Genomic DNA, 14,065 nt, shown 5'->3' with positions numbered 1-14,065 from the left:
TACAGACAGAGCAGGAGAGGATTAGAGCTGGGGTGGGTGGGGGCCCTGGCTGAGCCTGAAAGGACGCGGGACCGTCCCTGGGAGTGTCGCTGACCTGAGCAGCTGGGCCTCAGGGCGCCGGCCTGGGCCAACTCTTCTCCCCCCTGCTTCCCCGCCTCATCCAGGGGGAGGTTCCGTGAACCAGCCGCCCAGCGTCTCCTCCTCCTCCTCTGGGCCTGTCACCATTTCCACACACAGCAGGGTCTGTGGGGGTGGAGGCTTTTTCCAGACATGTATTTAAGTGAGGAGAGAAAACAAGGCGAGTCGCCCAGGATTTGCCAAGTCAGTAGGCAGGAACACAACTCGAGAGGCCAAAAATAAGACGGCGGCGAGGGTCACCCTGCTCTTCTGAGCCGGGCGCGGGTGACGGCCCGTGCTGAGCATTCCACAATCACACTTCTGTCTGAGGGTGCCCCTTGATCCCGGGGCATCGGCCTCCTGGTCGGAAGGTGGCAGAGCCCTGATCGTGAGCAGTGAGTAACGGTGACTCAGGAAAATTCGAAAGGACACAGGGAACACCCCCGAAGTCATCTGGGGACAGGCCCTGGTTCCCCCTGCCGGTCAGGGAGCCAGGAGTTCTGGCCTCCCATTGTAAAGGAGGAATTTCTGAAGTTTTCTCTGGAACTTTGGCAGAATCCTGTGGGATCTTTCAGAGGAAGCATTACACTTTGGGTGTTTTTCTGGAGGGGAAATTACTAAGATTTCTTTCACCTTTGTAGCTATTTGTGAATTAGCTCCTCTTCTCTTTTAGCTCCAGATTATATTTGTCTCTCTATTCTGATTCGGCATCTGTTACCTTGTATGACGAACAGTACTCCCGAAAGCAAGTAATGACAGTAATAATAGCTAACATTTATTCAGCCCTTATGGCATGCCAGGTACCCATCTCTCTGTGTAATTTTTGTGGTTCATCAAATCTGAAGCTCCATCAGTCTCCAGATATGCCATGTATGGTGTACCACTAAAGAATACTGCCAATTAACCCATGGCATGCCATTGATTTTAAGACTCACTTGGCTTTCAGAAATGTTAAAACAGGAGCGTTGGAATCAATGAAATGCAGTAACTGATTCTCAGTTGTCATCCTTGCCTTACAGCCTTACCAAGGAACAGAGAGGTTGAGTAAACCTGCCTGATGCCACAGAGCGACTGTGTGGTGGAAATGGAATACGAACCCAGATTCAGGCTCCAAAACCTGGGCCCCTAACCACCGTGCTTCATTGTGTCTGAGAAGTGGTTTCTGTCTATCCCCCGGCAGGACAGAAGGAAGGACAAAAAACACAAGAGGGAAAGTTGGACCCCACCCTCTGCTCCCTCTTCCTCATCGCCCTCAGGGCCAGTGTTGATGCCCCTTCTGAAAACTGCTCCTCCTCTCACTCCCAGCAGCTGGCTCCCTGGTTCTGTCCTTCCTTGCCTCTCTCTTGCCCCTGCTTGGACTTCTGCAGCAGCCTCTTAGCTGTCACCCTCCTCCGATCTTTCCCCCACACCTCCACACACACAGACATACACACTGAGACAGTCATCTTCTTAAAATGTGAATCTGGTCTTGTCACTGTTCCAAAACCTCGGAGAGATCCACATCCTAACAAGCGATTCCTCACTCGTTTAGCTGTTTCAGCACCTACTCTGTGCCCGGCTCAGAGGATGGAAAGGTGAGCAACCCACAGCGTGGTCGGCAGCCACGGTCTCACGGAGAAGCGAGACTCCTCAGTGGGCTGGTATGACTCTGTGTGAAAATGCGTCCGGGGGTGGGAGTGAAGTGCTGGGCTGATGGGAGGAGCACCTGCTTTGGGGACTCAGCGACCCCCGCGTGGAGGTTGAGTGGGAGTTCACCAGGCAAAGAGCAGCGAGGATTCCCTGGCAGAGGGAACAGCAGGTACAGTGGGCCAGAGCTGACAGAGGCTGGAGCAGAGTATCAGTGGGGTGTGTCCCAGGTGAGTCTAGAGGGTTAGGCTTGGAGTGGCTGGGCAAGGCTGTCTCTAACTGCCAACACCTTTCCTTTGCAGCCTCTGCTCCCTTCTCCTCCTCTCCGCACGTATCTCTCTGCAGTAGGTACTCCATTCCCAGACAGGCATCTTCCTCTTCCTCCACCCTCCACAGGCAGTGACATTCTGATCAGCAAACTCATCCTTCCAGACCCTCCTTGGTGAAAATAACCCTGACCCTTGACTTAGCTCTCTGGCCTCTTGAGCCAGGCAAAAGCCTGGAAAACTTGTCTTGCACTCAAAGCGGGGGTGGGGGTGGATTTTGGAGAATTTTTAACAGAATTCAGCTGAGTAAAAGCCAAAGCTCTTACAAAGGCCTGTGAGACCCTGCACAGATTGGACAACCCGCCCCCCACCCCCACCCCAGCCTTGGACCCCGTCTTCCACTGTCTTCTCTTTGCCAGCTCTGTTTCAGCTACCCCTGTCTCCTTGCCGGTCCTCAAACACGGCCCCCATCCTGCATCCCTGCCCCACGTCCTTTGCACTTGCTGTTTCTGGTACAGCTTTCCCCTTCCTTATCTGTACATCTTCATCTTCACCAGATTTTGCTCAGATATCGCCTCTCAGAGCGGTACATCCTAATTCACTATTTAAAATTGCAACTCGTATCCTGCTCCTCCCTCCTTTTTCTCCGCAGCACTCACCATCTTCAAGAGCTCGTATGATTCACTTATTTGTTTACTGTCTGTCTTTTCCCATGAGAAGTGAGCTCCAGGAGGGCAAGGATTTCTGTCTGCCTGGTTCACTCAGTATCCTCAGCACTAGCAACAGTGCCTGGCATACAGTAGGTGTGCAAATGAGTAAATATTTGTTGGTTGAATAAATGAATTCTGAGTTGTGACTGTGTGCCAGGTAGGCTTGGCCCCGGCTGCCATGGAGACTGGAGGAACGGGATCTGGGCTTCTCCAAGGGTGCCGGCCAGGCTGGTTCTGGCGGGCAGTGGGACAGGTCCCTGACAGCAGGTGAGTCCTGGGTGAATCACGGCTAATGAGATGGTGAGGGCCACGCCAAGCTGCTTCCCACACGGGCGGCCGACAGGTCACTACCTGTCGCCAGGAAACTCCTCAATAAGGATTGAACAAGACCCTGGGCTGGGGCGGGAGGAAGTGCCCGCCACCCCTCGAGACCCCACCCATTCCAGAGGACTGAGTCGGCTCACCTGGGCTCCCCCCCCACCCCCCAGGCCTTGGCGAGACACTGGTTTCTCAACCTTGGCTTTGAGATTTCCTTCCTAAAAGGAGTTTCGCTCACTGCATCCCACGCCCCTCCCGGGTAGGGCCTGTTTGTCAGCTAAGTCTGTCTGGGTCATCCAGTCTGCAGAGGGAAGGCAGCCGGGCCTGGAAAACCCCAGGATCCCCCCTGGGCAGCCCTAGGGAGAGTAAGTTGACCAGAGTTTATTGAGTCGGGGCATAGGATCAATGCGGCTTTTAAAACCTGACTGAATAGTGTGGTGTGGTCTCCCTGACCAAATTCCACCAGGGTGCCTGCCTGAACCCAGGTGAGATGACTCCCTGCCCCGAGTCGGGGCATTGAGTTCCATGAGCCTCAGTTTCTTCATCTGCAGAGTTGGGCAAAGCCTTCTAGCCCGTGGGCAGCCCGCAAGGCCAGCATGAGATCATGGGTACACAGAGCAAGGAATGCAGGTGGGTAGCCAGGCCTCTGCCCCGAAGCCCAGAAGATGCGCTCGATGCGGCAGATGTCTGGGGAGGATGCTGGCCAGGCCGTCTCCCAGTGTCACCAAGTCTGGTCCCTCCCACATTTCCTCTTCAGTCGGGGCACTTGGTGTCCCTGTGGGCCCTCTGCCCAGAACCCAGAGAGCCCCTAGCTGGGTGGCCTCACCCCAGCCCTCTGTCTGGGTCTGAAATCCCCACCCTTATTTATTCATATCACAGTAACTTGTCTATCGCTTTCAATGAATATATTTATTGGCCAGCCATCAGATGTCCAAGGGGCAGTGCCCAGCTGCCAGTGCCCTGCCGATGGATGCAGAGATGGTGAGGCCTGGCCCCGTCTCAAGGGTGCACAGTCTTAGTAAATACACCAGCAGGGCACTCGGACACCCACATACCCACACAGGGCTCCGCAGGCACTCGGAGCAGGGAGTGGCTGGTGTGAGGTGGTGTTGGGCAGAGCCTCGGAGAGGAGCTGCAGCTTGAGCAGGGCTGTCCTTGGGCTTTGCTGACCTACATTTGCCATTTAACCCTCACCACAGCCCTGTGATGCTGGCAGCACAGGTATCATCATACCCATTTTATGGATGACAAAACCAAGGTTCAAAGAGGTGAGGGGACTTGCCCAAGGCCTGTGTGATTATGAGTGGCAGGGGCTCATCTGGAGTCCCACTTTTCCAGTCTCAGTGCAGCGGTCTCCTGTGTCTTGCCTCGAGTTCTCCTCCATCATGAGTTCATCTGTACATAAACACTACATGGGTGCTTGGTATGGGCCGGGTGCTGTCCACAAGCTGGTGACTTAGAAGTGGCAAGGTACCATCTAGGGGAGAAACCACACACGTACCCAGCTGCTGAAACCTTTCAGTCAGTTGTCCACTTAGGATTGCTCTGGTGATCTAGTGGTTAAGGTTCCACACTTCCACTGCAGGGAGCACAGGTTCAATCCCTGGTTGGGGGAGTTTCCCACGCCTTCCCACTTTAAAAAAAAAGTCCATTCAACAGGTTCACAGAAAACCAGACAGAACAAAATGGGCAAAGAGGACTGTCCTCATAGAGGTCTCCCTTCGGTAGGAAGGCAGACAGTCAGGTAAGTGAGCAGTGCCCTGAAGGAGCGTCACACAGGGTGAGGGAACTAACACAGTGGGTAGGGAGGGGCTTTCCAGAATAAGTCATACTTGCCTGTGGTTGTTTCTGAAATGACATTTGAGTGGAGGAGGCCTGTGGATAGCTGAGGAAGTGTGGCTAGCTGAGGCAGGGGGAACGGCAGTGCAAAGGCCCTGAGGCAGGAGTGTGCTGGGTTGTTCTGAGGAGCATCGGGCAGCTGAGCAGGTAAGGGAGGGAGCGGTGGGAAGCAAGGTCAGAGAGCTAATGGGAGTAGGGGAGGCACCAATCCTAAAGGCCTCGGAGGTCATAGTGAGGTCTTTGCTTTTAACCCTGTGTGAGATGGGAGCCATTGGAGGGCTTTGAGCTGAAGAGTGGCCCAACTTGACTTAGGTTTTACAAGGATCTCTCTGGCTGTTATGGAGACAGACTAACGCGGCAAGGGACGGATGGGGACAGGGAAACAATGAGGGGCTACGGAGACCATCTGGGCGGAGATGGGCCAGGCTGGTGGTGGCAAAGTGGGAAGAAGTGGTCATTTGTTTCTGTTTTTAGGTCAAGCCGTGCAGCATGTGGGATCTAGCTCCCTGACCAGTGATCAAACCTGGGTCCCATGCACTGGGAGCACAGAGTCTTAACTCCTGGACCACCAAGGAAGTCTCAGAAGTGGTCATTTCTGATATTCTGAAACTAGTCCCACACTGGCTCCAGGACAGGAGGGCAGCTCTGCCCAGGCCTGGTCCCATCAGAGGTGCCACACCGTCCATCGGAAGCATGGCATGGGGCATGGCACCACCCAGGGAGCTGTGGAGGCTGGACAGTGCCAGGCCCTTCTTCCGTCCCACCATGTGGCCACATGGGCCTCCTCATTTCATTTCAAACATTGTGAACTGGGCCCAGCAGCTATCATTCCCCTTCCTCCCGGGGCCGGGCCACCAACCTGCACAATGTTTTTGGGAAGCACGTGGTTCATATGTATCAAGAGTCTTAAAATTTTCATGCCCTTTGACCCAGCAAGTCCCTTTCTGGGAGGTTCCCCTGGAGAAGTCACCTGAAATGCTGGCCGCAGTTACTACATCAAGAGCTTCACATGTGCACTTGTGCTGCCCTTAAATTCATGTTTCCTAAGAATGTTCACCGCAGAAGGCAATGGCACCGCACTCCAGTACTCTTGCCTGGAAAATCCCATGGACGGAGGAGCCTGGTAGGCTGCAGTCCATGGGGTCTCGAAGAGTTGGACACGACTGAGCGACTTCACTTTCACTTTTCACTTTTATGCATTGGAGAAGGAAATGGCAACCCACTGCCGTGTTCTTGCCTGGAGAATCCCAGGGATGGGGTCGCACAGAGTCAGACACGACTGAAGTGACTTAGCAGTAGCAAGGATGTCCACGTCAAAGGACAACACTCATGCTACAATATCAAGCGGACAGAACAATGTGCAGGAGACACCTGTGCAAGGAACGAAGTAGGCGGTGATTACCTCTGAGTGGCTGGAACTTCCATTGAAGAAGAAACTTTGCTTTCTTCTTTACACTTTCCTGCTTTGTATGGATGTTCTAAGATGGACATGCTTTGCCTTCATGATAATTGGATTTGAAAGCAGTATTAAAAAAAGAAACAGAAAGGAAATGTGAGTTCCCAGAAGCTGAGGAAGCACAGCAGAGGCCAGGCCCGGAGCAGAGAACCAACTGGCCCATCCCTTTCGGGGAAAGGCAGCAGCCACGTGGAGTGAAGCAAGCCTGGTGCCCCGCCAGCCGGACAGCCGGCCGCTGGGCTCACTTCCTCCAGCGCGACTGCCCGGGGTAGAGCTGAGAACGGTGGTGGGAGTGAGCACAGCGGATCCACACCCCTTCCTACTGCCCAGGCCAGGGGGTCTGTCCCCTTTCCTTAGCCCTGCAGCACCTGGAGTTTGCCCCTCCATCATCTCTGCCTCCATCACATCTCACCAGAAGCCTGCTGCATTTATAACCTTGTGTCTCCCCTAAGTATGTACCCAGGGGTCCTCAAAATGTGGTCCCCATTCCAGGGGCATCAGCACCCACCCAGGATCTTGTTAGAAATACAGATTCACAGGTCCCGCCCCAGACCCTCTGAATCTGAGACTCTGGCAGGTGAAGCCCAGGAATCCGTGTTTTAACAAGCCCTCCAGGGCTACAGTTTGAGAGTATGACACAGCCCCGCCGTGGTCCTTGGTTTACCTCAATTATGTCATCTTTACGCATTGCCATGATTTCCACTTAAGAGCTGGGACTCTGAGACTAGACTTTATTTATTTACTTTTTTGAGCTCATACTTTTATTTCAACCTTTGTGCTCCACAGCTGCCTGGACTTCAGGCTCTCCTGTGGGGTCCAGCTTGGCGCTGGGCGTTCAGCATGCCACAGACATGGATTGAGCCGGAGTTTGCACACGGTGGCATCAGAGCCCCGGCTGCTCAGTCGGAAGACCAAGACTGAGTCCCCAGGAGACCCAGTGGGCCTGGCCCCCTGTAGGATGAGGGAGGCAGGCTCCCTCCGGTGATGACAGCCGGTGGCAGTCAGGGTGGACACACGCTGCCGTGGAGGGGCGCATTGCCACCTGCTGGCCAGAAGGACATCAGCAGCGATGCTGGCTGATTAACGCAGGGACCCACACTCACACACAACAGGGACACCATGACAAGCAAGCACGTGTCTCTTCCCACTGCGTGGGGGCGGACACAGCCACACGTGGATGTCTGGGCCTGTGGGCATGTGGGGCTCTCTGCCACACGGCCTGGCAGATAGCACTGAATTCACTCATGTACTCATTTCTTCCTTTACCAAACGTTCTTTCAGATATGCCAAGCCCACAGTTGCTGTCCCTGGCTGGGTGATGATCAAGAGACCAGGCGGTAACTAGGCGATGTAGGTAAGGGTCCCAGGAGAGATGTGCCCGGTGAGGTCACAGAGGCAGCCCCTAACCCATCTAGACTGGAACTGGGGGCAGGGACAAGTTGCCCAAGAGATCCAGGCCCTGCTGGTTCACAGCGTGTGAGCGGGAGATGGCTGGGTGAAAGAGGCGGAGGTCAAATAGAGCAAAGCCCAGAGGAGGAGCTGGAAGGGAGAGCTGAGACCCTGGCCACAGGGCCTTACACACAGGCCACAGAGTCTGGACTTCGTCCCCGCAGGCAGTGGGGAGCCATGGAAAGCTTCCAGCCAGGGAATGGCCCGGCCAGATTCCGGCGCCATAGCTACTGACATGGCTGTACCAAAGCATAGGCCCTGAGGGTCTCTCAGCCCCTCCTAGGGCTGGAGGCCTTGCATGAGCTTTGTCCCCGGGTACCGCCTCTTCTCTCTTAAGCAGCAGCCCTTGGATGTGTCTGGGAAGGGGAGACCCCCTGTCCCCCCGCAGTCTCCAGAGAGAAGCCTGTGTCCACTCTAGAAATGAAGCAAACAGCAGCCACCGTTAAGGCAGGCAGCCCTATGTGCCCAGAAGATGCCCATTTTCCACTCACCAGGCTGCTCGAGACAGCTCAGAGGGTGAGCGCTATTCTACAACATAGCTCCCTGCGCCCCCTCGGGCGCCCCCAGCTCCCCCTACTAGAGGGTCAGCGCCTCTCTGCACTGACGCTAACTGGCTGGCTGCATCATGACGGGTGGAGAACACATTTACAGTGGGGGACGCTAGCGCTCTGACACAAGCAGGGGTCTGGGGTAGAGAGCCGGAGGGTGGCCGGAAGGGGACCCCGGGGCGGCTGAGGGGAGGGGAGCAGCGTGAGGACTCCCCAGAGAGGAGGAGGCAGGTGGAGCCGAAGAGAAAACCTTGGCGGCGTCCCAGTTCAGCTGGGCCATGGCTCTGTCAATGGCCGGCTCTCCACCGGCCGGGCCGCTGGCCTGGCCCCGGGCCTGCGGTTTTCCTCAGTAGAGCAGCGGCGGCAGCTTCCGAGAAACCCCACCAAGACTTTCCTGTCAGGGCAACTCCAAGTTCCTCTTCAGGAAGGGGAAGTGGGGGAGTTTCTCCTAAGGGCTTTCAGTTTCTTTCTAAGAAGCTGGAGGGTCCCAACCCCGCAGTGCAGAGCCAGGTGTTAAGGGCAGGGAGGTCCCACATCAGGGGCTTTCCCACCTCGGGTCCACGGGTGGACCTTCCAAAAGAGGAAAGCAGGCCCGGGTTTTGCAGGTCCTTTCCTGAGCCCCCCTCCTTTCTTCCCCTCCGGGCACACCCCCTGCGCCCCTCCCTGCCCCCACCAACACGTGGAGCAAGTGCACAGAATGTGGCCTGCCCTCCCTCAGGGACCCGCCAGGTGGAAATTTATTTCCTCAGCCCTCCCAGCCAACGTCCTGGGAGCCCTGCTTCCTCGGGGCTCTGCTGGGCGACTCAACATCTGACCCAGACCAAGGCCCAACAAGTGACACCTGCTTCTTGCCGATGCTGGGCCACGGAAGACCTCCAAACTTCTTTGAGGACACACTGTGGGAGCCCCAAGAACTGAGAGCCTGCCTTTTTTTTTTAAGAAGGCCTGGCTTGGTGGCAAAGCAGAAGTCCTGATGTGATTATAAACAAGAGCCACCGTTGAGGCTAAGCACCTACCGTGTGCCAGCATTTTACATGAATATCTTCCTGTAACCACCCCCTCTGCCGGGGGCAATCCCATGACGAAGACACCATCGTTACTCCTAAAGTCAAGCAACCTGCCCATTCACCCGGCCCAGAAGCCCGTTCTTCCCAGTAGACCTCTTCTCAGAAAGGCGGAGAAGAAAGACTATCAGGCCCTCAGAGGAGCTGGCTGGGAAGGTGTGATCTCCAATATCACCGATCCTCAAAGCAAGCTCTGAGTGGTGACGAGCCAGCGATCTAGTTACCGCGGGCTTCGCAGCACAGCCACGGCTGGGGGTCTTCCCAGGACATCACAAACTCCTTTTTCCTCTTCTATTTTCCTCTTACAGGCATCGTGTTAGGGTTTCTGCTTTGCCAACACATGCGTTATGGGGACAGTGTGGGGATTCCCCCAAACCATGATGCTGTTCTGCTCAAAAACATTTGCCTAGAAGTCCACAACTGTGTGACTCACGCTGTTGAGATGTCAAGAAAACTCACAGCTGCAGGGCGGAGGGGCCGGACCCAAACGGAAGGGGGCTCTCAGAGGGTGAGCAGCTCGGGAAATAAAGATACAGGACACCCAGTGACATATGAGTTTCAGATCAACTACAACATTTGGGATGCCCTGATACTAAAAAAAAAAAAACAAAAAAAACCTGTTGTTTATCTGAAGTGAAAGTGTGTGTTAGTTGCTCAGTCGAGTCTGACTCTTTGCGACCCCATGGATTGTAACCCAAACCAGGGACTGAACCAGTGTCTCTTACATCTCCTGCATTGGCAGGCGGGGTTTGTTTGTTTGTTTGTTTGTTTTTTTAACACTGGCACCACCTTGGAAACCCCAAGGACCTCCTAGGCCTTGGCTTTTCTGGCCTCGTTGAAAATCTGCTAGAAGCAAGAAGAGGTGGGAAGTAGCCAAAGAGCAGGTTTAGAGACAAGGAAGAGACAGCTCTGCTTGGAAAAATGCTGTTTCTCCTATGCTACAGCACCCAAGGAGACTGGGGCGCTGGGACTGGACCCTGGGTGCCTGGAGAGATCCTCTGGGGTCAGGCCACCCAGCTTTTCAAACACTTGTGGCAACACCTGAGCCACAGGTGTCTGGGATCATTGCTAGCTCCCAAATTAGAAAAGTATATTGTAAGGATGGCTAAATGGTCTACAAAATGTTAACTGCGCGATTGTAACTCAGCTCCTGTACTTTATGTAAAGTATATGTGCTGTGGCACGTGGGTCCATTTGAATACAGTTGAGGGATGTTGTTCTCGTTCAGTTGCTCAGCCGTGTCCGACTCCTTGCGACTCCGTGGACTATAGCACTCCAGGCTTCCCTGTCCTTCACTATCTCAAATTGCTCAAATTCATATCCATTCAGCCAGTAGTGCTATCTAACCATCTCATCCTCTGTCGCCCCCTTCTCCCCCTGCCCTTAGTCCTTCCCAGCATCGGGGTCTTTTCCAATGAGTCAGTTCTTCGTATCAGGTGGCCAAAGTATTGGAGTTTCAGCTTCCGCATCAGTCCTTCCAATGAATATTCAGGTCTGGTTTCCTTTAGGATTGACTGGTTTGATCTCCTTGCTGGTCAAGGGACTCTCAAGAGTCTGCCAGCGATGTAACCTCTGAGAGTAAGATGCCCAGGGCTTTGAAGCTCCACATAGAGCCGTTCGAGAGATGTGGAGACAGCGAATTCCTCCAGACCACCAACTATATTCCAGGGTCTGATGGCAGTGTAAAAGTGACTCTTTGGAGATAGAGATGAGGGAAGGGCAGGTCTGGGAGTTGGGGAAGCCCCTTCAGAGAGGGTCCTGCCGGTCCCTGATAGGGGACCGCTGAGACCCAGCAGGGGCCTCGGGGCCAGGCTACAGCTCCCAGTAGGACTACAGTCTTGCCGGGGAACAGGAGGTCACATCTTGGGGCAAGCCCTGGGTGCTCCCCAGGGGGGATGAGCGCTGGAATTACTTCCTGACCTTTGCCTGCCAGAAAGGCCAGGGATGCTCACATGTAGCCTGCGGTGGTGGCACCTAGGGGTTGGGGTTACCCTGGTCATCATCAGCTCCATCTCTCAGAGCCACCACCAGAGGAATAGTCTTTGCTGTGGACAATGCATGTTTTCTCAGTCTTGCCTAAAAGTGTACCTTTAGGAAACTTGGTGAATTAGTTTGTTCAGGCCGCCGAAGCACAGGACTCCTGCTGGGGAGGCTTCAACAACAGAAATTAATTTTCTCACAATCCTGGAGGTTAGACATCTGAAATCAAAGTGTCAGCAGGGTTGATTTCTTTTAAAGTCCCTCTTTTCCTCTCTGTCTTCTTGTGGCCTTCCCCCTGCCTACGTCCTAGTCTCTCTTCTTTCTTTCTTTTGGCTTTTTGTTTTTTTGACCACTCCATAGCTTTCGGGATCTTAGTTCCCCAACCAGGAATTGAACCTGCGCCCTTCAGCAGTCAAAAGTGTGGAGTCCTAACCACTGGACCGCCAGGGAATTCCCTAGACAAAGAACTTTCTCTCTTTCTAATCTCTTCTTCTGATAAGGACACCAGTCATATAAGAGTAGGGCTCACCTGTTGACTTCATTTTACCCTGTGTTTTGCTCAGTTGCTCCATCGTGTCCGATTCTTTGAGGCCCCCTGGACTGTAGCCCACCAGGCTCCTCTGCACGTGGAATTTTCCAGGCAAGAATGCTGGAGTGGATTGCCATTTCCTCCTCCAGGGGATCTTCCCAAACCAGGAATCAAACTCCCGTCCATCTCTGTGTCTCCTGCATTGGCAGGTGGGTTCTTTACCACTAGCACCACCTGGGAAGTCCCCATTTTACACTAATTATCTCTTTACAGACCCAATATCCAAATACAGTCAGTCTGAGGAACTGGAGATCAGAAGAACTTCAACATACAAGTTTGGGAGAGGACACAATTCAGCCAACAACACTTGGTGATTTCTAACTAAAATTGGAAGTGAAGATAGTGTGCTGGCTTTGGAAATGCAGGTTGGAGATTGGCCCCAAGACCAGTCCTCAGAGATGACCAGCTTTCCTTAGACATTCTGGAGCCTCCCCTGCCTACCCAGCTGTTTTGTTGTTGTTGTTGTTGTTTACAAGCCTACACAGTTTTGATCCTGGTATTTGGAGATGCAGCTTCTGGATGTGGCCCCCACTGGCCAGTGGACTGGGAGGGGTCAGTGTTGCAACCACAATGCTGGAACTTAGAATAGGGTGAGCAGCTCCAGACTCTATGATAAAGGTCTGGTAATCATGTGCTTGAACAGATGTGGTCTTTAAAAACAAAGTTTCAAACTCTTTACCCTGAGCTGCTATTTATAGGATCATTCAAGAGTCTCTCAAAAAAAGAGAGGAACTCCTAGTTTTCACAAAAGTTGTTTTTTAATGGCTAAGTCATATCTGAGCCTTTGTGACCCCATGGACTGTGGCCAACCAGGCTTCTCTGTCCATGGGATTTCCCAGGCAAGAATACAGGAGTAAGTTGCCATTTCTTTCTCCAGGGGATCTCCCCCACCCAGGGAAGGAATGAACCCAAGTCTCCTGCTTGGCAGGTGGATTCTTTACCACTGAGCCACCTGGGAAGCCCTTTTACATAAGTAGTACATGTTTATCATTAAAAACGGACCAAAAAAAGGAAAAATTAACGATAATCAGTAATCGGGCCTCCCAGAGATAATCACCGTTAACATTTGGGTTTCTATATCTATCTGTATCTATTGATGTGTCTTATTAATCTCTATCTTCATCTACATTTATATAGCTGAATTTACTTTAAAGATAAGAGTAAGCTGTGCCATTTCATAACTTCTTATCCATTACTGTATCATGATCACCTCACTAGGCATTGAATTGTTTTCTAAAATGCTATTTTCTATCGTGGCAGATACACACCATAAAAATTTCCTATCGTTGAATAATTGGGTTATTTTACCATTTTTATGATATTGAATGAAGCTGCAACAACATCTTCATAGTTAAATCTTTGCCATGATTATCCACTATGAATAAATTCCTAGAGGTGAAATTTTTGAGTCAAAGAGAGAGCACTGTTTAAAAATTTCAACTTTATTTTTTAATGGATAGTATATTCACAAGGATATAGTATTATATCCAAATTTAAAAGGTATATCCCCATCTCTATTCCGAAGTCAACCAGTTCCCCTGCTAAGAGGCAATTGCTGTTACCAATGTCTTATGTTCTTTCCAGAGATATTTTACATATATATATATACATACACATGTATGCAGTATGTGTTTATGTGTATACACACACATAAAATAATATGCATATGTATCAAACCCAGGTCTCCTGCATTGCAGGCAGATTCTTTACTGTCTGAGCCACCAAGGAAGCCCTCTCTACATGTACATATATGTATATGTGTAATTTTTTTTCACAAATGGTAATATCCTCTGTATACTGTTTTGCACTTTGCATTTCTCACTTGAATCATCTTGGAGGGCTGTCCCATATCAGAACATAAAGAACTTCCTCATTGTTTTGAGCAGCTGCATGGTATGTCATTATATGTATGTACTTAATATATTTAAATAATTCCCTATTGATGGACATATAGATTATTTACTAATTATATATATTGTTTACTAATTATATATGAATTACATATATATTATAACAAATTACCCCCAAAATATATTGACATAAAACTACAACAAAAATTTATTTTCTCTTATGATTTCTTTCTGTCAGAAATTTGTGAAGGAC

At 51.9% G+C, this 14,065-nt stretch overlaps 1 long non-coding RNA gene across 1 annotated transcript; it reads left to right on the top strand.

The window, feature by feature from the left end:
* The first annotated feature begins 321 nt into the window (after positions 1-321).
* LOC122430088 lies at positions 322-10,600 on the top strand. Its single transcript, XR_006266226.1, has 3 exons — positions 322-1,691; positions 7,614-7,686; positions 8,122-10,600. It is a non-coding gene; the product is annotated as an uncharacterized LOC122430088 (long non-coding RNA).
* Positions 10,601-14,065: the final 3,465 nt, after the last annotated feature.

The sequence above is a fragment of the Cervus canadensis genome, chromosome 28 (genome assembly GCF_019320065.1).
Source record: "Cervus canadensis isolate Bull #8, Minnesota chromosome 28, ASM1932006v1, whole genome shotgun sequence".
Classification (NCBI taxonomy): domain Eukaryota; kingdom Metazoa; phylum Chordata; class Mammalia; order Artiodactyla; family Cervidae; genus Cervus; species Cervus canadensis.
This window is presented reverse-complemented; position numbering and strand designations above follow the sequence as displayed.